This window comes from Manis javanica, chromosome 9 (genome assembly GCF_040802235.1).
Source record: "Manis javanica isolate MJ-LG chromosome 9, MJ_LKY, whole genome shotgun sequence".
Taxonomy (NCBI): domain Eukaryota; kingdom Metazoa; phylum Chordata; class Mammalia; order Pholidota; family Manidae; genus Manis; species Manis javanica.
The window spans coordinates 6,486,627-6,505,823 of record NC_133164.1 but is presented as its reverse complement, the minus strand read 5'-3'; the positions used below and the strand labels follow the sequence as shown (position 1 = coordinate 6,505,823).

Below are 19,197 nucleotides of genomic sequence, written 5' to 3'. Positions count from 1 at the left end.
ACCAGGTAGATTTATCACTTTTGTAGTAAATAATGTTATATTGATTTTAGTGGTAATGATGTCAACAAAGTTTATTATGCAGTCAGTGGTTTTTGCACTAGAATAATTCACTCAGGCCTTTTTTTTTTTTCGCCTCTTCCATTTTTTAAGGCATTTGTGTGTATTAATAATATACTGTCTGTGTCAGTCCAGCTCTAAATCATAACCACCATCTGTGCATCTCTTTTGGGTAAAAAGATGCTGGATCACTGGCACTCCCAGGGCTATTTCTGAGGTGTTGAATGGGTTTCCTCCATAAATTGCCATAAGACCACCAGTGAAGAGTCTTGGTCTCTTCCCGAGCAAACTGGCACACGTGCCATTCCCATGCCGACCTCAGGAGGGCAAGGTCAGCCTCAGGAAGACTGTCACCTGAGCAGTCCCACAGTCTCGGGCTGAGGAGAAACCTATGCCTGCTTTAAGGTTCTCCTGCTGCCTTCCTAAATTCTTAGTCTTTGAACAAAGAACCTTGCATTTCAATTTGCGCTGGGCCCCACAAATTAGGTGGTCAGACCTGGAGAAGTATGTCACAAAGATTGAGCAGAGTAATGTAATGTGCAAAAATACCAAAATCCTAGAATATAATTCGTATATTGTCCTCATAAAAGCACTTAGGGAAATGCTTGAACACAAGATATAGGCCAATTATTCATCACCGAGCCATATTTCAAGATCCAGCTAAAGAAAATCACCTCCATTTTAAAGTTGTTTATGATTCTTTAGCTGAAGGCTGTTAGCATCAAGCACTTTAGTTGTGAAAAGCAGAATCATAATAGCTAATTTTATCTGAAAAGGGATTTTTTTTTCTCTCAACCCATTTTCCATATGACAATTAAGCTTTAATCTGTGAAGGCATCCACTGTAGGTGATGAACGACCTTCCTGCCTATGCATGTGGAATGGTACTATTATAGACCATCTTTGGAAGAATTGAGAAAATAATCACTCGAATCATTTTTGCATTGTGTGGATCAGTTAAGGTAATGTTTCAAGTGTCTAAAGCAAGGAGCAATGTCCTAAATATGAGGCAAGTGCCTCTGTAGTTTCCCATCACTGCTGCAGGCATGGGAACTCCACCAGAGATGCCAGCTCCTGGCGGCCCAGCTGCGTGCTCTGTGCTCCATGGCTGCTCCCCGAGCAGGGCCGCCTATCACCCTGGCTGCAAGGTGGATCCCACCTGACAGCCGCTCCTGTGTGGTTCCTATGCTGGGTCTTCCTATTGGTGCAGTGTAAGTCACATGCACGAGGCTTAGTTTCAAGACAGGTTGGAAAACCACATGAGGAGGGCAGGAGTCATAAAATAGGAAATGTCATAATTATGAAACATGTTCAGTAATTGCTCAGTCTGTTGGTTCTTAACTGGAAGTAGTTTTGTCCCCGGGGGCCATTGGGCAATACCTGAAGACATTTTGGGACATCGCCACTTGGCAGGTAGGGGAGTGAATGAGGGTGTGGAACCACCAACTAGTGTTTAGATAACAGAGGTGCTGCTGAATCTCCTGCGATGCACAGGTCAGTTCCCTCGGCAGAGAAGCATCCTGCCCACCGTCGTGTCACCATTGAGGACCCCTGCCTCGCACTCTTTCCTCAGGGATCACCGTGGCCCCCTCCCATCAGGGCCACCAGGGTGGAAGCCCAAGGGGCTGATGGTCTTAAGTGCTTGGGGCGGTACTGACCTATATGGGTTTTGCATTCAGTGTAGAGCTCTCCAGTGTAGGGCATGAGTGTGTTTTTCAATCTAGAATAAGAAGTATTAAAATTTATCTGTAAATTATTTGGTTATTTTTTGTCAGTGACTAATCTGCATACCCTAGAATAATAGATTGCACAAAGTAGTTCTTAAAGGATATTTGTTTCTTGGGGAAGGAAGAATTCTATGTAGTTATTATAAGACTAACATTGTGATAGGTGGTTTTGCACCATTATCCTACTTAAATTCTGCTCTAGACTTTACTTTTCCTATTTTGTAAAGGAGAAAAAAAGGAAAGAAACAAATCATATAACCAGGCCATGTTTGTAATGATGGACCTGGCATTTAAATCAGCTCTTACGGGACCCCAAGGCTCCCCCGCCCAGCCATCCCCTACTCACTCATCTTTTCACAGATTCCAGAAGTATTTATAAACAGTGAATAAGAAAACAATTCTTACCTTCCAGTTGTTTGGGGACCTCATTGTAGACATAGAAAAATGAATAGGACTTTTCCAATTTATTGTAGAAAGACAAGTACCACAAGGTATAAAGGGTGCTTGTAGAAACTGCAACTAGCTCCAGACTAGGGTAAGGAAAGTGGTACTGGAGAGGAGAGGCGTCGGCATGGAGAGGCAGTGTGAGAGAGCAGATGGCAAGGCACACAGGGACACTGGGTAGTAGGTGCAAAGCAGTCATTGTGCAGGGATGGTATTTGTCCCATCAAAGTGGTCCTTTTAAATGTCAATCTAGACAGAAAATGGATCAGGCAATTTAGGAAATGGTAGAATAAAGCAATTGCCAAACTCAGGTAGAAGCTACCAATTATTAAGTGTTGATAAGCAGTAATAAGGGACAGGATTAGGAAGCATGAGGGCCTCGGAAAAGGCATAGGCGAAGGTGGTGCCCAGGCCTTTAGTCCACGTGGATGGATGGTAACGCAGTAGGAGTCACCGTGGCTCGGTGGAAAGAGCGGGTGATGAGTGTGGCTGCCAGGGTGTAGTGTGACTGTCTGTCAAGGGCTTTCTCTTGGATTCATTTCCCTCGGAATGCTGGAGTGTACCCTCCAATCTTTATTCCAAATGTAGTCTTTGCAAAACCAAGTCTGAGTCTCTTATGCAGAAAGATATCTTTGTTTTACTTTTCATTTCTGTGTGACTTCAGTGTGGTATAAAATGCTGGGTTCCACATTCTTTTCCTTCGTTTTTTGAGACTCTCTCCATCTTGCTTACGGCGTTGCTGCTAACATGACTGATGTCAATCTGATTCCTACTGCCTGGTGTACAACTGCTTTTTTTCCTCTGGAGGGTCCGAGGTTAATTTCTTTGTTTCTGGTCTTTTCAAACTCATTAAAAAGGGTTGAAGTGTGCTTTGTTTTGCTTTGTGTAGTCCAGTGGGCCTATTCTAGATGAGTTTTAGTGGGCTCCTTAAACACTAGAAAAACTTTGCTTAGTTTATGAATATTTGTTCTTTTGAGTAGTATTCTTTCTTTTACTCCTGAGGTTTCTATTACACAGGCGTCTCTCTTGTCCGTTATACCCCTTAGATTTCAGCCCTCCTGGTTCATTATCTTTGGGGGGCTTCCTCAGTTTACTCTTCCAGGGCATTTTTCATTGATAACTCAGCCAATTTTGTCATTTATCCCATTCGTTGAGTTCTTTACTTAAAGTAGCATATCTATGATGCCCAGAATTTTCTTCATGAATATCTGTTCCCATTCTTCATGAATATTTATTTCTGTTTCATTTTTCCATATCTAATTATTTTCATACAAAAATTATTATAACTGGGTTGTATTATTTAATTTGTGCCTCCTCTGTTGTAGGTTGTCCAATTTTGGTTTTTATTTTATGTTGCATTTATTCCATAGATAGCTCAATAATTTTTCTTTTAAACCCATATTCTTTTGGAGTATCTACTGCCATTTCTGGGTTTGAGTACCCATAGGGGTTTTCAAATCTCAAGATCTGGATATAGACTCTGGCCTGATTAGACATGTGGTGTCCTTGTGCAAGGGAGCTCCTGTGTCATATAAAGGACGCATTATCCCATGTCCCCAGCCTCTCCCTGTATACAAACATACGGGCTGCCCTTGCCACTAGGGGTACGACCATCTCATCTCTATCCTGGACATGTCTCTTCTTACAGGGATGCCTCTTAGATTTCACAAAGGTGTGCATTACCTTTTCTCTATCCATTTTCCATCCATACGGGTTTCCACATCAATTCATCATGACATCCTTTCCTGGCACTGGCCATGGCCTACTATATTCAAACCTTGGAGGTAACGCGACGGGAAAACTTTCTCTCAGGTCAATGTGGAGGGGGAGTGTGGGACGACCCCCATCACTGGACCCTCTTGCACTCATTCAATGACCCCCTACTTAGTATCACTCTTGCCCCCTATCCACAACATCCACGGCTTTCACCCTTAAACTCTCGGGCCTTGTCCATGGAACTCACCCAGGCCCCTTGTCACATCTGGATCACTCCAGAAAGAATTCATGCAGCAGTTGTGGGTCTGCTGCCCTTTGCAGAACTGCAGTCCTCCCAGCACCCATCTGATTGCCTGCTTTCCCGTGACATTGTTCTTACTTTATGGTCTTGCTGATATTTCAAGAAACCCTCTTAAATAAGGGTATTTAAGTGTTTCTCTCTGTAAATGCTTCTCTCCTTTAGAAATGTGATAATTACATGTGATAATTACACTTGAATTTCTTTGAGATAATTATCACAAGCCATTCTATTGTTTTACTTTAAATGACTGGAAAACTTTATACAAAAAGATTTTTTGGTAATGTTCCTTACAAAAATACTGCAGTTGGTATGAACTTCTCAGAGAACCAGGGTTATTCACTTTCACATGCCTAGTATCTTACTGAGGTCCTAAGATGGGAGACAAGATGTGTGTTCTCATAATGTCTATTTTATTTAAATGCTGGAAAACAAAGGGGAATTGGGCTTGGTGTCAGAGAGAACTGGGCTTAAGTCACAGTAGAAGAACTATGCCAGATGTTTGCTCTTGCTACACTTTTTTAATTGTTCTAAGAGAAAAGGATAATATTGACTGTAAAAATAGAATGCATTAGTATACATCGAGTTCTTAGTAATTACAGTGCTTGATGCCTAATACATTTTCATCATATGGTAGCTATTTCTTAATAGTAAGTATTGGTTTTATTTTAATATATGTAACATTTACAAATATGACTCTCCACGTATAGCATGAACCTCTGAGCTGGCTTCCATGATTCTAGGATCATCTAATTGATCCTGAATACTGCTGCCAAATCCCTCTTTCTTAAAACCACTTTGATCACTTCAGGTTCCTATTCAAAGGCTTTGATGGTGTCATTTCCTGTTATACCTGATCACCATTTCTCTGCTCTGCTTTCATGACCTACCATTACTTGGCTTCATTCTACATATCAGTGCTAGTCGAGATTCTGTGGTTACAAAAAACAGAAAACCACTTGAGAAATTCCAAGTAAGGGCGGTAGAAAGAACTGTTTTCATAGTGCAGTGATTCTTGTGATGATCGAAAGATCTAAACCAGCGTGCTCGGTAAGAACACTGCTGGGAGCGGCTGGGGAACGGACCTCTTTTTGTGTCCCAGAAGAGTGACAAACCCTCTACCTTCTCTGCTTTAGAAGCCCTTCTGCCAGCAGATGGCCGTGCATGGCCGCCAGCTTCAGTCATAGGGTTCTGCAGAGCTAACAGTTCCCAACAACTAGCTACAGCCTGTGTGTATTTTCATTTAGGCTCTCTGGATTTGGACTTGGGATGTACCTCTGGCCCAGCCTGCTGGAGAAGTGGTAGAGCTGGGGAGATGGGAGGTGGGTAGAGTGTGGCAATGTTTGCTAAGAGAACCTCCAGTCAATTATACAGGTGGTGCATAGAGTATCCGGTTTAAGTTTCCAGGACACTGTCTCTGTGCTACCCCTATAACCAGGGCCCAAACACATTCCAACCTTCCTTACTGGTTACTTCCTGATACCCAGGCCTTAACAAATAACATCTCCCTCCTTTCTTTTACTTCTATAGGCTTGCAAAGGTCTTCTGTAGTGGTTAATTGGGCAGATGTATACCTGATGTAGGTAGATGAGTGGATGAGTAACACCTGCCGGCCTCATCCCACTTTCCACTGATTTTCATTTCTGTGCTTCCACAGAGTTTTCTGTCCACTCTATAAAACTTACAAGGGTGTGATTTATGAAAATGAGTTTCTTTAAACTATTCTGTCATGGACTCTCCATTGTTTGACGTGTATTATTTAGATCTTCTTTGGGTATTACATATCTTAGAACAGAAATTATGTCTAAACTTCTATTACATTTCCTTGAAATCTACTATAGCACTAACATGGTGGTTTATATATACAGTAAATACCTGTTGAACCAGGTCATCATTTAGTAAAAACCAAACCAAACTAAGGTAGAAAACCTGGTTTGCTTTTACATTTTACACAAAAATAATGATATGAAAGTCATTGGTGAAATCATAATTTTCTAAGTTATTAATAGCAATCATTGTTCACTGCTTACAAAATCATTACAATCCAGTAATGCCATTTGACTTGCTTTTATTTGAAAATTTTCTTAACAAAATAAAATAGAAGAATATTAGCATGCAGGGTAAAACAAGTAATCCAGATGATAACTTCAAAGTTAGTCAACACTAGAATGTAAAAGTAGGAACTGAGAGAGCTCCATTAAATATATCAACATCAGAAGATTCGATAATATGCTCTTTAGCCTTAACCACATTATTTTCACACCTGTTGATGAAGAAGGAGCTCTAGTTAATGTTTTTAAATACCTTCATAATAATTGAAGATAAGATTTTGAGGCATGCATCCATAAATCTATGACAGTGGCCTTGTTTATTGAGCATTTACTATTTGCCAGACATTACATTAATTGCTTTACATAGATTTTCCATTTTATCACTGTAACTATGTACAGATTTACTAATTATTTTATCCCATCTACCCAAACCTGAAGTAGTTGGAGTAATTTGCCCAAGGATACAGTCAATCAGTGGTGGATTTCTAATTCAAAGGCTTTCAGACTTCATAATATGTGTTAGTGTCAAAGAAAGCAGAAATAGAGGATTCTTGATGAAACCAGATAGATTTTTTAGAGAATGAAGTTGAATTTGAGTACAGTTATCTTTCAGAATATAAAAGTGAAAATTACGATGTTGAATCCTTAGTAATTTTGAATACAATTTATTAAGACATTAAAGCAAAAATCATTATTTCTTTGACAAATATCAAATGTGGAAAGAAACTATTTTTAAAAGAAGTTCTCTCCCTCTATCTTCCATTTTTCAAGATATTTACTGACTTAATGGTTCATAGTGCCATAGACTCTGAATCTTTAGTATACTTAGTAAGCAGTTTTTTCCTGTAGTTTTGGAGACACTTTAGTGCAAAAATATCTTTTCAATTTTAACTTTGAATAATCACAGTGTGCCACATCACAGATGACTGAGACATGGCTGAGCCCTGTGAAGTGTAGCCCCCCTTGCGACACTCCTCTTGACCTCAGACTTTTGCAATCAGTGTGTAGGGAATGTTCGTAAAGGGGTCATGGACCAGCTATGGCTTTCCTCTGTGGAACTCTAGTATTCTTACCTGCAAAACGACGACTCTGAGGTCTACCTTACAGCATTGTTTCGAACCAAGTCAGGAGGGGCCCCAGAACCCTACTCAGGATGAGAGTCCCTGTCCTGGATTCTGTGCCGCCACTGGCAGACAGAGGAGACAGCCTTGGGGTCTGGGGGAGACTGGTAATACCCTCAATGCTCTTTTCCTCTAGATTCTCAGGTGCTTCACCAATGCCTGCTGGGAATTTTCATCTGAATTTATCACTCTATACTCACTATCTCAGCTTAGACCACAAAAGGTCAAGGCCATTCCTGTTTCTTTGGTTCTAATCTCCAAACAGACTTGCAGTCAGGGAGGAAACCTCCTCTGAGCATGTTATTCCCTTCATGTCCTCCTCTGCATCCATCTCTCCCTCCAGGTCTCTCCCTCTAACTGTCTCTTTTTTCTCCCTCTCCATCATCTCTCTCTCTCTCTTCTCCTGCCCACCCTCTACATACTTATATACATAATTTCTTAGAAGAATGTGCTTGCCATTATAATATGATCAGTAAAGGTGCATTTGCTTTCTCAGTTCATCCCTCATGGGGCACTGTGGGAATTAAATCAAATAATCCATGTGATGGTAACTAGTACACAGAACACTTTCAATTTTTGTTTTCTGCTTTTAACATCAAATGATATATGCTGACTAGTGGAGTCAATTAAAGGGCAGTCATCCAGGTTCTGTGTGGGTAGTGTCCTGTTATGGGTCGCTGCTGGTTGCAGGCATATGTTCTACTGCAGTGTACCTTTGATCAAGGTTTGCTTATGTGAAATGAATTGATCCTTATGCATATATGGTTTTTTTCCAAATTGCTTTTATTTATACATCTGAAAAGCCTAACAACTTGCTTGAAATTTAGAAATGGTTTGTGCATACACAGTTATTCTTACCTCCTTGAATATATTTTTCATATACATGATTAAACCAACATAAGCCTGAAAAGACAGATTATTTGAATCCTACACTGTAAATTCCATAGGATTATCCAGGTACTCTTATTATAACTTTTCCAGGTCTTTCCAAGAACACCTCAGCCTCTCATTGCCACCCCCACTGACCAGTACCCTTGCCATTGCTTTTGCTAATATAAAAGTTTAGTATTTGTTCATTTAACAAATATTGAGTGTCTTTATGTGCTAGGCACTATTCTAGACACTAGGGACATAGTGTAAAATAGTGCCCATGACAGTGTGTATAAGCCTAGCCTTCTTAGCATTGCTAAACACTTTGTATAATTATGAGATACACACACACAATTATTAGCAACAATAGCATCATTAAATTTTCAAACTAAGTTCATACTTAAATTCTCAAACTATGTTGGGCAAAACTCTTTTTTTTTTCAGAATAAATTGTCTCAAAATGATAGCATGTATGTGATTTTCTATGTGCCTTGATGGATTTTCTCCAAAAAACTGTCAAACTAAAGCAATCATCAGTAAGGTCTTGTGGTTTTCAGGAGAGATCAAAGGAGGCTTTCATAATGCATGAAGCATGTATGCTTATAATGTATCATAAACATTCAAATGGATGAGGCTATAACATATTTAGCTCCTTGATAAGGCTATGTAGTAGACTTTAAGTTAAACCACTTGGTTTAGTTTTCACTTTTGATTTGAAAGATTCTAACTTGGGTTTTGCCAAGCTGAACGTTGTTTTTAATTTACCTGGATCATTTGATTGGTTTCCTCCTAATGCCCTTTCCATACTATATTTTGACCTACAGCAGGACCTGGTTGAATGCATGAGATTCCCAGTCAGTTGACAGAATGCCATCAGCTTCATGACAATTTTCAACTCTTATGCATGAATCTCATGGCAGACCATAAATATGTTTATTAGAGAGATGTAACTCACCTATTTTTTAAAGTACAATATATAAAGAAAGTTAAAGTAGATGAGGTCTTGTAGTCAGGAAATTAATATTCTTTTGTTTCATCAAAACCACACACACAAACTTGACAGAAATTTCTAATGAATTACTAATAGGGGTTTAATCCTGACAAGGCTTTATTTGTTCAAGAGTCAGATCCTAGGTCTGGTTGCTCAAAAAGCCAATTATCAGAAAATACCCTCTTTCTACTGTCATTAGGAGACAGACGCTGATGACAGTTTAACTTGGTTTCAGAGCAGCTCTAGGACCACAGCTGCTCACCAGGCAAGCCAAGTACCCCTGGACACTCCCGGGTGCACACTGACCCTGTAGTAATTGAGGCTATGAAAAGACTCTTGTTCTGAGAACTGTCCAATGAATGCCTCTCCCAGGGGGACCCAGAGGGACCCTGGAGGAGGGAAGCCCTGCTGAAATGCTCACTTTCATATTCACTGCACCTAAAATAAGCAAAGGAACTGAAATCTGTTAGCACTTAAGCCTGTGTGTGGTGTGCGGACCTCTTGCTGATTTTCTGCCACTATGTTATTAAAACAGGGAGTGGCGGCTGCTGGTACAGATTTCACTGATGAACGAACTGAACCAGCTGCCCAAGTCGCCAGCCTCCTACCTGCTGAGCAGGGCCCAAGATCCGGCCACCACAGCTCTCCTCTCTCCCCAGTTCCCATCCCTACACAGGGCGAGAATTAACGTGGAGGTGGACATGTAAAATAGGGATAAATGGCCCAGTCAAATGAATTGCACAACAGCATTTTTAGAAAAGCATTTCTCATCAATTAATTGTGCCATTACCCATGATTTATATAATAATTCATTTTTTTAAATTAGTAACAATGATTACTGGAAAGGAAAAGTATTGATAGCTCAGTGGGCTTAAAGGCTAAGATTCAATAAATATGCTTGGCTTTAAGTATGATATAAAAGATACATAGCTAGCCTAGGATAGTAGTCTTATTTATTTTTTACCCAAATGAAGAGTAAACATTTTGTAGTTATTATCTGGCAGGTTACTGTTTTATGTTTGTTGCTAAAATATGAATATGTGTGCACAGTAAAAAAAAATATTCAGTCATTGAATATTTATGGTGCTTCTTAATTATGTTCTAGGCAGTATGATAAGGACCAGAATACAATGATCAGGGAAGATTAGAAACAGTCAGTGCCCCAGTGGGGCTGCTTACAGTCAGGTACTGCTCATTTTCTAGTGGAAGTTAAATATAGTAAAATGTTAAAGGTGGCTTTGCAGTTTTTGTAGTTTTGCAAGATCTGAGAAGTTGATACCCACCCACAATAAAGAATTTGGGGAGTAACAAACTCTTTTCCAATTCCCTTTTGAAGGAGTCAGACTCTTAGTGAAGGGTAACTGTAGTACCACCGGTCAACGGATGAATCATTTGCTGTTATTTATTGCGAACTATTTCTCTATACAGGTATCCCTCACTTTCTGAAGCTTTTGAGTTACACCACTTTACTTTTACAAAAGGCCTACATTATTATGTTTTTCCCCTAACCAACAGAAATCCAAGAAGGATTTTCACTTTTATGAAAAAAAGACAACAAAAAGCAAAAATAGCATTTGCAGCAAACCAAAGCCCTTACAGAGGCAGCTCACCCTGGGCAGTGAGAGTGGCCCCCCAGCTCCTTTCCGGGGAGCCACCCCCAGGGTCTCAGCACCAAGCCACCAGAGCTCCAACCTGTCGGGGGGCATCTGTGCTTTATCTCAGCTTACTTTGCACATCTGTTAGCAAGATGTGTCCTCAAGTAGCAGAAAAAGCCTCAGAGAAGTGAGTTTCTGGCTCTGGGAATGCTCAGAAAACTTTCCATATAAATTAATGGTCATTGCTTCTTTGCTTTACACTCTTCCGACTTACAGAAGGTTTACTTTTGGAAGGCAGGCGAAACCTGTAGTGTCATTTCATCTTGATTAATATTAAAATCAAATGCCAGTGGAATAAGAGTGATTTCCAACTTAAATATCAGAACTATAGAAGATGTTGGGAGAAATGATTTGCTTCCTGAGGGAAAAACAGAATGTGTACTCTTAGGAAACAGTGCAGAAATCACGTTTAAGGCCCTCTGACTGGGGGGTGGGGGTGGTCCTCTGAGCTCACCGGGATGGTTGTTCCTGCCTTTCCTCCTCTCTGCACAGTGGTCACTGGGGGCACCATCTCACTTCAAGAGAAAACGGGTAGCTTGACTGTCACAAATCTTAGATAGAGGTCCTTGAATACTTTGAACATTAAACCACCAAGAATTTTGTCCTCCACACAATGTTACATCTGAATTACACATTGAGACAGGAGTGTTGAAAATGGTAACTTGATGTTTATGTAAAATCATAATATCCATTACTATCACCGCAGATTAGTTGTAGATGTTTCTTAGATGAAATATGAAAAAATGTGAGTGAATTGAATTGAAAATTCAAAGTTTATGAACATGAAGCTATCATCTTCATCCTGTCAGCACTGAGGCACAATAAACTGAGAATCATCGAAGCCTCTAGGTAGAGCCCTGGATTTACAATTATAAGAAAAGTGAGTTTCTGTTTTTGTTGTTGCTCTTTTTCCTCAAAACTTCCTCAATTGCCACATGATTTTAAATCATAAACTTACTCTTGAAAATCCTTAAATAATTTTTCTTTATCTTTGAAAGCTAATGGTTTTATGAGGAGGATTTGTCTCAGGGTTTGTTGATCTGAATTGTTTCCCATATGCCTTGTGGGTCCTTCCAATATAGAGATACAGGTCTTTTGTTTCTAGAAAGTTTTCTTAGATTATGATTTAAATATTAGTTCTGTTCCATTGTTTTGTTCTTATTTCCCACAGATACCAATTATGTGAATAGTATCCCTTCTTGTTGGTCTTCTGTTTTCCCCACTTTCTTTTTAAAACTCTTAATTATTTTTATTACATTCTTATTCTCTGGTTTCCCTACTTTTCTTCAAAGCTCATTTAAAAATTATCTTTTCAGTATGTTCCATCAAGTGTCTTAAAAATTAGTCATTTCTGAGAAAATTTTTTCTCATCCATTACCTTTGAGTTCAATAAATATATGTCTATGTAATTTTATTCCCATTTCTTTTCAGTTTTTGAATTTCTATTCAAGGTGGTTTTTCACATTTCTGAATGTATTTTTGAGTATATTTTATTTGGTTTGGATTGCAGCTTGACAATTTTCCCCTACTTTGGGGGTCAGCTTCTGTCATTTGATGTGCATTTACATAATCATCTGATAATTTATAATAAAGCTCCATGAATTTACTGATTTTTTTGTTAATTTTTGTGTTTTTGATGTGGTTTATAAGAATTCTAATTCAACAATCATCTCTTCCATTAACAAAGCAAAATTCTGATTCTTCATGTTTTTTTGTTTGTTTGATTGGTTTTTGGTTTGGTTATTAGAGAGGTTGTGTAACTTTCAATTTTGGTTCTTTTTGGCTTGAAAGACACATATTTCCCCTTTTTGCTTTTTTTCCCTTTCACCAATTAAAGGGTGGCTTACCTTCCCTTTTTGCCTTTTTTCTACTGAGATATGGATTATGAAGGCTGCCACTTTGAATCTTTTCTGTCCATTGCTTACAGACTGTGCTTTGAGCTCTCAGAACACTCTGTTATTTTAGTATTTTCAGGGCTTATTCTATCACATTAATTTCACTGCAGTTGCTGGCCTTTTTCCTCATTTTTCCACAGTTTCTTCCAGGGGGGAGCAGTCATCAAGGATTGCTTTACTTGGGTCAACTTCCATTGACAATGTAGCCTTTCCTTCTTGTTTTATATATATATCTATGTATGTATGTATGTATACATATTTCATGAGCTGCCACTTTCTTCATCTACATATACCCATCATCCTTTCTTTTAACTTTTGGTTTTTCCTTATTTTTCAATTATCACATAAAAGATTTGTATTTGGAAAATAAAAAGAAAAGAAAAGTCATCTTTAACTGCCCAGAAAAATAAATTGAAGATTCTAAATTTAGGCTTTCTATATAATTAAAGAAATCTCCTAATACACACACTCTTTATGATGAACTTTTTGTATTTAAAAATATATTTCAAAACATTTGTACTTATAGCCATATCGAGTTATGTTTATAACACAGATTAGAAAATCCTAAGTTTTAAAACATATTTCTTTTCTGGTTAGTTTTGTTTTTCACCCTTGCAAACAATAATGTAAAAAGAACCTACCAAGAAGTAATATGCTTCATTAATCTCAAAAGACAAATTCCTTGATGTTTTATGAACACAAATAATCAATTACTCAAAGTATTTATTGTACATCATCAAACTGCCCTCTGAAAGGTCAATGTAATTTATGCTTCAACAGGTATTAGGGAAAAATGACCATTTATATATTTAAAATCCTCATCGCACTTATTATTGTGCATTTTAAATTTAATTTTTCAGTTATACTAGGCAAACATTTTTTATATGTCGAGTTTTTTCATTGTTATTTCTTGAAGAATGGGATATAATCATTTGCATCAGTTATTGTGTTTTTCTTTTGTAATTTATATATTCTCATTACTGAATTCTTATTAATGTACTTTTTTCTTGATTGTGAACAAGTTTGTTCAAATAATTTTGATTTATTCTAGTTTTTCTTCAGTTTAATATTTTTAGATGCTGATTTTAATGATTTTTGCCAAACAAGAGTCTTTAAATAGCAGGATTTATCAATATTCATGTGTTAGCCTATAGTATTGTGTTTAGATATACACTAGGTGTTTAAAACAATATGATGTAAGAGCTAGCAATTAGAAAAAAAATGCTCCTTCCCCCACTGTTTCAATAATATAGAATGAAGCTGCCTTTTAAAATACGGCTTAAAGGTAATTTTAACCAAAATTATAGAGTGCTAACCATGAGCCTAGAATTCTATGTGTCTCTCCAAATAAAGAAAGAGAAAGAAGAAAAAAATGTGGAGCAATGATCATTGTTATTTTACAATGCCCCTATCTTCTGTTCCACTTTTGCTATTTCAGATGCTTTATAAAGTTTTTTCTAAAATAGGAAAAACAAGTATATATATATATATATATATATATACATATATATGTGTATGTGTGTGTGTGCAGATTACATATATATATATATATATATATATATATATATATATATATATATATATATGCACATAAACTTCTAGCATACATTTAACCCTTCAACGGTGTAGGGGTCAGGGGAACCGACTCCCCACTCAGCCAAAAATTTGTGCATAAGTTTTGACTCACCAAAACTTAATTACTAACAGCCTACTGTTGACCGGCAGCCTTGCTGGTAACATAAACAGCTGATGAACATATTTTTTATATTATATATATTATATACTATATTCTTATGATAAAGTAAGCTAAAGAAAATATTATTAAGAAAATCACATGGAAGAGAAAATACCCACTGACAAGTGGAACCACACAGTTCAAACCCATGTTGTGCAAGGGTCAACTGTATATGAAAGCATGAAACAGAGAGAGAGAGAGAGAGAGAGAGGTCCGGAGAGAGAGAGAGAGAGAAAGAGGTCCAGAGAGAGAGAGAGAGAGAGAAAGAGAGAGAGAGAGAAGACTGTGACATGAAGGAGAGACAGGGACAGAGAGTAATAATCACTGGCAGCTTTTTAGATCATCTTCAGAAATACTCCAAACATTTCATCTCCATTTTTGTTAAACCTAGACAACAAGAAACATTTCCCTGTCTTTTTTTTCCCTCCTGTTCGATACCAGTTTATTTTTAAAAGGCATTACAGGAAATTATGAATGAGAAGATAAAGCAGGAACTTTCACCCGCCTCAGGAAAGCATACATACTGCCAACGTTTTTGTCACCAATAATTCTCCCATAAACATGGGTCTCTGCTCTCATTATGCAGGCTGTCATGCTTTATTGAGCCACATAATTTCACCTAATTAAAATAAACCAAATGTAGTTTCCTCCCCACTTCTTTCTTTAGCTGGACAAATGCCAGTAATTATATTTAGAGGACCCTAAGTGGACACCATATTAAATATTCATTTGGTGCCCCTCTGCACAATCAAACACAGCTCCTGCTGCTCTTTAAAATATTAATATTCCTTTTATTTATAAGATCTAAAAAATTATGCACTTTTAAAAAGCTAAAATGAGTTAGGTTCATGGAGATGTTTGTTACTGTAAGTAAGTTGGCTTCAGTGGAGTTTGTGAAGTGATTATTAACAAAGCTCTCTTATGTAATTAGCTTCTAAATTGTGTAATGTATTTAAATGAAAACGAGTTTTATTTAGGCAGCCTGTCAGATATGTAAGCATTTTTCTCTATCTTCATTTTCTTCATAAATAAAAAGGTTGGGTGGTGAACTTTATCAGTTTCTGTGCTAGATTTACATAGCCGCTGCCCGAGGTAGTTTTGGGAAAGAACTACTAATATAATTCAGCTGAGATGGCAGACGATACGCAGCTAAACCTGAGCTCTGGCCAGGATACAACTTCAGAAGCTACCACAAATAAAGGTAGCCTTTTTTTGTGTGCTTAGAATCAGTGTGATTTTGTATGGGTGGGAAACCCCTGCGCAACACTACGTTCCTTGAGTTGAAAAGGCAACAGTATGTAGCCTGACACCTAAGAATTCCATCACGTCGGGTCTGACCCAAGGTGCGTCTGGTTTGCCTAAGGCCTTAGCGGTTTCCTGACTCACAGGTAAATAGTGACAGGAAAGCATCTCTTCTGTGAACTACTGCAGCTGGAGGTTAATTTCATATGAAAACGAGATATTTGTGCGAAGCCAGCTTACAATTTAACATATTTTACACCTTTTTATTCCATGTGTTCACTTCTATTAACAGTTCTTACCTTACAGCTGAATTTCATTTTCAGACAGATTTAAAATCACACTGCATCCCATTTGCACAGATGGATAGGCAGACAGGGAAAGTGGCAGCTCATGAATGCCAGCAGGCGGAACCGAGGCACAGCATCACCCACAGGGAGAGGCGGCGGGTGACCGCGGCCCGCCAGCAGACCTTCCTCACCCGGGCGACCTCTGCCCTGCCCTTCTCTTTGGGGTGTTGGGTTCGGGTGATTGTTTATTTTAATTTTTCTCATATAAGCTCAGTGATGATTGACATTAAATGTTACCTGGAAGGTAACACGTGCAGAGACCTGTTCACACCTTCCTCTGACCTTGGGGACTTGTTTTATAAAAGCCTTTTCAAATCAACATGACGTTGCAATCTGCCCCGTTGATTTGTTGTTCTTCATGTCAATTCTTTCCAACTAAATGCTGCTTAGGAAGTAAATAACATTTTCCAAACCCATCTTGTTAATAGCAGGTTTACATTCTTTACATCTGTATATATTTTAATTATAACAAAAGAGAAGAAGATTCTGCATGGCAGATGCAATTGTGGAATGCCTCGGCGAATGCAGCAGTACATCAAGAAGGTGTCAATTTTTACAACAGAGGATAAATCCACTCTCACCTCCCTCCCCCTTTCTGTTGCATGGAATAACATGCCTACTGTTTTCACACTGTAATGCAGAGCAGACTCTAATGGCAGTTTTGAATCATCCCCAAAGTATTAGCTATTCAGACATTTTCTGTTGTGTCTGCTTCAGAAACTGCCAATGGCATAATGCTGAGATTAATTATTTCCTGCTTCATCTGTTCCATAAAACAGCAAGAAATATGTTTTCTAACTGACAGAAGTGACTTGAATTTATGACAGGTCACTTACACTACAACTTATATTTTTTTTAACAATGATAAAGTTAATGTGTTCAAGGGGAGGGAATGCTTCTTTAAACATGTGTTTGCAATTGTATTTTTTTCCACGTTAAAGCTGATTTCATGTAGTTCTAGTTACTTTTATGATTGTTTTCCTTACTGAACAGAGCAAGGATGGGAAAGGGAAAATTAGTTGGGTTCTAATCATTAGCATAAGATAAACACAAGATGCTGAAGAATAAACATAAACTAAAACTTCCAAACAAAAGTTTATTTAATAAAATTATGCTTAATCAAGGATGCAATTTTATAACATCAAGGCTAATATGTCTATAAAAATGGATCTTCAAAGAAAGAAACAAATACAAGACAAAGACAAAGACAACAGTCATTTGAAAATGAAGACGATGTGTGAGAATCCTGAGTCTGGCCGCAAAACAGTATCTGAGGAGAGCATTTCTTCCACGTTTGAAGGAAGTGCGCCAAAACTACCTCCCAGGGGCCATTTGGCTACCTACTCTCAGAATGGGAAAAGCAGAGGGCATTCCACCTATCTTTATAAACGCATTATACAAACACACCAGATTTTGCTGCCCAGCCTGAATAATCATGCTGTTTTGTAGCACTGGGGGTAAACCTTAGTGGGCATAATGTTTCTTTTTGAGAAAGGTATAGACCCTTGGAGGAAGATACATAAATAGTCAGTGACGGAGCTAAAACACCAGCATCTCATAGAAAAGGAGAGAAGAGAGTATTAATTTCTGGTTGCTACAGTCATAAACTCCTCCCCTTACTGTTCTGGAGGTCAGGCGTCTGAAGGTGGTTTCTCCTGGCTGAGCACAAGGAGAGGGCAGGGCTGGTTCCCTCTGGAGACCTAGGGGAGGGTCTGCTTCCTTCTCTTTCAGCCTTTCCTGGCTGCTTGCATCCTTATCCCCTGGCCCTTGTCTCCACCCTCAAAGCCAGCAATATCGGGCTTTATTCCTCCCAGTGCCCCTCTGGCTCCCGGCCCTCCAGCTCCCCAGTGGGAAGCATGAGGGTCCCCAGCAGAGGCACTCTGGCCCTGCCGGGCAGCCATGCAGACTTTCCCTGGAAGCCCACTCTGAGATGCCGAGATCTGAGTGCAGGAAGTTTACTGGGAAGTGTGTTCAAAGGCAATCTCCATGGAGGCTAAGGGAAGCAAGGTTAAAATGAAGGTAAAGGATTGAGATGGAGGATGAAGGTGCACTTGGAAGTGATTGGCCAAAGGACTCAGTGGGCTCACAGGCCCTGGAAGACCCTTTGCAGTCGCCCCACCCAAGGCGAGGGGACAGTGCAGAAGCGCGGAGAGGTTTTTCCCAGAGAGAAAGGCCATAGGGCTACGAGATCAGAGAGCTCGGAAGTCTTCCCCAAAGGAACTGACTCTATTTGAAACAGAAGTTGGGAGGGGGGAGGTTCATGTCTAATGGTGCACTTGAAAAATGTTGGAAATTCTGGTGATAAGTAATTAAGAAGAGGCTGGTCATTATATCAGAGCACCAGGAAAAAAACCATAGGCATCTAGTTTATCAGAGAGAATCAGGGGAAGCAGTTCAGCAATCTGTCGACAGTTAGTGAAGGCTCAAGCTAGGTGTGATACCAGAGAGGCCAGAAAAGGGGATGAATCTGAAAAAGACGGTCAAAAGGAGCAACATGTCTATACATGTAAATACGGGCCCCAGATGCCTAGTTTTGCAGTCCTTTCTCAGATTAGATGCCACTGGTGTCCCCATTTCCCTTTCCCCTACCAGCACACGGTTTCCTACAGTTCACCTCCACATTGAATCCTATCCTGAAACCTTCCTTTATTTAGTTAATTTTTAAAATTGTAAGAAAATATACAGAACATAAAATTTATAATTTTACTTACATTTAGTATGTAGCTCAGCAGCATTAAGTATATTCACATTGTTGTGATTATCCTGAAATTTTATAGCCAAACTTCATATTTAAAATCATTTGGCACAAATCACCCACAACCCCTTTTTATTTACTCAATTGAGCCTTCTTCTTTGGAATCCCATCTCCTTTCTTGATTGTTTTAGGTATGTATAAAAATTATATATAAAATAATATGTGAATATGCATATATGTGTATGTAATGGACATGCTTATGCGTATGTGTATATGTAATGGAAACACATGTATACATATGTTCTTTTGAGATTCACATAGTATTTTACAGAAAGAAATTCTTAGACTATAAGC

General features: G+C 38.7%; 1 long non-coding RNA gene across 1 annotated transcript in view; it reads left to right on the top strand.

Annotated features, from left to right (window-relative positions):
• The window catches only part of LOC140843489 (uncharacterized), a 405,490-nt gene that overhangs the window by 367,057 nt on the left and 19,236 nt on the right, over positions 1 to 19,197 (top strand). The window lies entirely within an intron of this gene.